Below are 4,757 nucleotides of genomic sequence, written 5' to 3'. Positions count from 1 at the left end.
CTCTGGAGCAGTGCAGCCCCCCTCGCCACCCTCAGCATCTTGGATGCTGTTCTGCTGTTTGCTCCCTGGATTTTCACACAGTCTGGCCCCTAATCCTGGCAGCCTTGGAAAACAATTCATTTTCTCTTCTGGGGTTCCCCATCAGGGATTAATTGAATGATTTCTTTTTCTTTTCCATTGCTTGTTTTTAATGGTTAAGGTGATAGCTGTAAATTGTTAACAAGTTCTGGTAGAAACGCGATCCCTGGGAACTTTCGCGCTGAATAAAATAACGGGGAGATTGATTTAGCAAAGCCGGTTGAGTTGCTGTGTCTTCAAAGATTATCTTGGTTCTGCATGAAAGGCCAGATTTTTGAGCAGTATTTTGGCCTAACTGAAGTCAGGTGCTTAAGCACCTTCAAAATAAGAGAAGCCTCTGTCTGTGGGGAGCGATAATATTGTGTGTTAAACCAGCCAGCGTATTAGAACTTCCTTTTTTTTTGGCTGGGAGATTTTTTCAGGTGAATCCTTTCCTCTGGCAAAGCGCTGAGCTGGCACAGAGGGATTATTTGGTGAAAAAAGCCCTTTCTCTGCTGGGAACAGCCCATTTCCCTGGAGGCCACCGGGGCTGGCAAGGGTTGATGCTGGTGACGTTTCCATGGGATGCTTGGTGTGAGGGCCACGGCTTTGCACAGAACAGAACTTGTGGGGTTACCTTGGCTCTTTTTTCTTTGCTTTCCTTGTGCTGAGTGTTTGCTGAGCTCCAAAGCATTTACTCCTGGCAATTATTCTGATGAGGCAGGGGGTTATTTGAAAACCGCGAACGGAGGTTTCTGGGGAAATGTCTTCAAAGGCTGATCTCCTTTCAATGGAGGTTGTAATTGTTTAATGATTTTCTATATGGATTTCCATGTGGGCTGCTGCAGGACAGGCAGGGCTGGTTTGTCAGCAGAGAACATCTGCTCATGATTCGCCCTCTCTTCTCCTGCAAGGCTGGTCAGCTGCCTCCTGAGCAATACCGGAGATTTTTGATTTATATTTCCCTTGCCTTTCCTGCTCTGTCTCAGACTCAAACTTGCCATGGTATTTTTTTTCCAATTAAATCAGCTGTCTTTCCCACACACCTTGGCTCTGGCATCCTTGGGCTGCAGGGCTGCAGTGATGCTGCTTTAACAGCCAGAACTGGGCTGGGGCAGGACCAGCAGATCCTGCCCTCTTCTACTGCCGCTGATGAAACATCTTGTGCCTGTCCAAAGCTGAAAGACCATTCCCATTGCATTGTCTATCTCCTAATTCCTTGGACAGGAGGAAGACTTATTCTAGTTTCTAGTTTCCCACCTAAATTTATCAATGAGTGAGCTGTGACCTTTTGCTGATGTTCTTTCACCTTGAACAGCGCCTTCTCTTCCTTCATGTTAAACCTCCTGGTACACGGGAAGAGAACAATTTTATCACCTCTTCTCCTTCATTTTCTTACACTAACAAGTCAGGTTTTCCCTGCAGCTGCCTCTTGCCACCTTTACTCTGATGAGCCTTGGAGGCAGTTCCAGGCTGGGCTCATCAGCCTTGACCCCAGTTTTGGGTGACAAAGCTTGCACGGGGCCTCCCATGCAGTGTCACCAGACAGGGTACAGCAGCTCTTGGCCCACCCAAGGCAGGTGTTTAATGAGGCTGCTTGCAACACCGCTGTGTTTGAGGAATGGGATTTTAAAAGGCTCGATCCCTTTCTCAGTTGAAATTCCCATTGATTGCTGAGGTGTGTGTCCTGGACTTAATAAATCTTGTTGCTGAGTGCCAGGAGTGGTGAACTCCTCTTGACAGGGTAAATCCTGTGCCCAGGGTGTTGATGTGTCTGATGGAGGGCCGAGGGCAGGAGGAGTTCGGAGGAGGTGGTGGAAGTGTGCTGCCAGGGATGGGTCCCCTTCTCCTGTTTTGTTTGCTTTTCTCAAGGAATAAAGAACATGCCAAAATTGTTAATTTTTTAAATAAGAAAGAACAAGGCAAAACTGTCCTCTTAGCTCCTTGGAACAATCCTGGGGGATCTGGGACTCAGCTGGCACTGTGGTCTGAGTCAGAGGTGTCTGAGTCCTTTCACAGGGAGTGGGTGATCCTGAGCACCACAGGAGGATTCTGAGCAGCCTAATCACTTCAAGGTGTCCCGCTCATGCCAGGGGCCTTGGACTGGATTCCCTTTAAGGATCTCTTTAACCCAAACCATTCCATGATTCTGTGCTTCTTCCTTCCAGCCATGACACGCAGCGCTGGACTGCGTTCGAGTCACGGGGCTGGCTGGAGATCAACCAGAGATCCTGTCTGCTGGAAACACGGTCCTCCTGTTTCCTGATCTGAGCCCCATAACATAAAGCAGATGCAAAGGTCTAGCAGAGATCAGGAAATCTTTTGTGTGTGAGGTGGAGGCAGCGCTGCGTGCCCGAGGAACCTGTGAGAAGGGAAAATGGGAAAATGGGATACCCGCGGGGCCGGAGAGACCTGGCTCTGCAGACTACGCCTGCTGTAAAGCCTGCTCTGGCTTTCTGGAGTGGTCCTGGGTCAAACGGTGCCCGCAGCCCGTCCTGCTCCGTGTGCTCGGTGGGTGGGATGCCGCGCCCGGCGCTGCCCGGCTCCAGCTCGGCTCCGTGGAGGTTCCCGCTGCCCGCGCCGCCGCCCGCGGCGCCGAGCTGCGAGTCGCTAAACACAGCCAGGGAAAATCAGGCGCAAGCTGTGCAATTTGCAGATGATCTGTGTACCTGCTAGCTCCGAACAGATGTTTTCCTTCGCGTGACCATTTGCGAGCTGCTTCCCTGTCACAGGCTGCGGTAGCTGCCGTGCTCGGGAGTGAGTGATATCTTACACCTGCACGGAGCAGCGTTCCTGCCATAAACCTGCTTTGCAATTCCAGAAATCTCCCATTACAGAGTTTTATGCCCGGTGCAAACAACGGCAAAATAAGGCTGTTTAGTATTTTTGACAGAGTCTTTAGGAAAAAAGAGCTGGAAGATAAGAACTGCAGGAGCTGGGTGGGATCTGCATAACTCCGCATCCTCTCCGAGGAGCGGGCGTCGCGAAGGGAAGCGCGGCAGAAGGCAAACCTGCCTCGTGTTAGATCTGCTCATCATCTCCTCTAGCTGGAGGTGGCCTGCAATATTAATATCCCTTTCAGCAGAGATGTTGGTATTTAGCTGGCGTAACTCCGGCTATTCTTGTTATCCACGCACATTCCTGCTTCCTCTCTGAAATGTCACGGATTCTTGGCCACGACAACTTCCCGTGGAAGTTAGCTCCAGGCTTTAACTCTGCCTTGTGCAAAGCCCGGGTTTCCTGCTGCAGGGCTGTGCCAGGGGGGTGTCAGCAGCATGGAATCGCTGCCTCAGTCATTGTAGGGGGCATTCTGAGCAGCTCATCAGCACGGCTTGACTAGACCAGGCTTGGCTTCAGCTTGGCCTTCCCAAGAGGGCTCTAACGGATGAAAGAACTGCAATTCCTCATCTCCCGGGCGGGTTTGGCAGGTGTATAGGAATGTGATATCCTCCTCTGGGCTGCCCACGAGGGGAAGGGAGGTCTGTCTAGGAGAGGCTGTTGGTTTTTCCTGGCTCCTTCCGAGCTCAGCCATTGGATCTTCCGACAGTTGTTTGGAATAAACGTGCAGCAAAAAGCAAAAGGAGCCAGGAAGATCCTTATGGCAAAGAGAGGAATTCTGCAGAGTGTTTTTTTCCTGGGATGTGCACCCTCCAAAACAACCCATATCTTTAGGAATCTCCGGGAGAGAAGGATGGATGCCCCTCTGTGATGGGAGGACGATTCTCTTCCCAGGAACCAGCGCTTGCCCTGCTGCAGTGTGGCCACAAACCCAGGAATGCCTTACTCAGCCCCTGTGGAGACAGATAATGCAAAACCCCAGGGCTCGCTCTGGGAAATCTGTTGCTCTGTCATTTTTTTGCACCAAATTCCCAGGTGGGTTTACCTGCAGGGATCAGTGGGAGCCTGGATTCCCTGCGGGCGCTGCCGGAACATCTGTTGGGAACGGCTGCTTGCCATCTGCTGCGGGCTGGGAGCAGGGAGGTGCCTTCAGGCACAGCATCCTCCAGGAGAGCTCCCTCTGCAGCAGCAGGATCAGGCCTCTTGCCTGACCTCAATGCGAATTTCTTTGCTCCAACAGAGGAAAACCTCTGTGCAGGGCCCAGGTTTGTTGTGCTACCCAGGAGCCTCCTGCCCAACAGTGGGAACTTGGTTTGGTGGGGCAGAGTGGATGTGGGGAGTCGGGGGCATCCTTGTCCCCCCCAGCTCGTGGCTCCTCTTCCCTCACAGTGTTAACAGCTCTGCTCCCTCAAGAAACTCCTGGAGGTTTAGGGCGGCACCAGCCTTTTGGGGACAGTCGAGGTGAGAGATGTGGGGTTTGGGGTGAGGTCTGGTCTAGGGTGAGGAGCAGTTCCGTCTGGGGTTGTGTGGGGTGGCAGGAGCTGCAGTTACAGGGGTCTTGCTTGAGGTATCCGGGGGTAACAGACTTCCAAGGCAGGACAAAAGAGCAGAGAGAATGGGAAGGCAGGAGTGTCCCAGTCACACATTAAAGGCACACAGGCGTTTTCCCATGTGCACCTTCAAAAAGCTGGGATAAAAGAAAAGCCAAAAATGTCATCTGAGATGTAGCTCTAAACGAGGGGATTTTCCCAGTCAGCTCAGATCTCCTGTCCCTCTTACTGGAAGGGGCCCAAAGCACCAAGCACTATTTAACTTGGGAATCTGGGAGAAGGGGGGCCCTGGCCACGGGGCACTGGCTTTGC

This window comes from Hirundo rustica, chromosome 10, assembly GCF_015227805.2.
Source record: "Hirundo rustica isolate bHirRus1 chromosome 10, bHirRus1.pri.v3, whole genome shotgun sequence".
Classification (NCBI taxonomy): domain Eukaryota; kingdom Metazoa; phylum Chordata; class Aves; order Passeriformes; family Hirundinidae; genus Hirundo; species Hirundo rustica.
The sequence above is the reverse complement of the archived record's forward strand: the minus strand, read 5'-3'. Positions refer to the sequence as shown.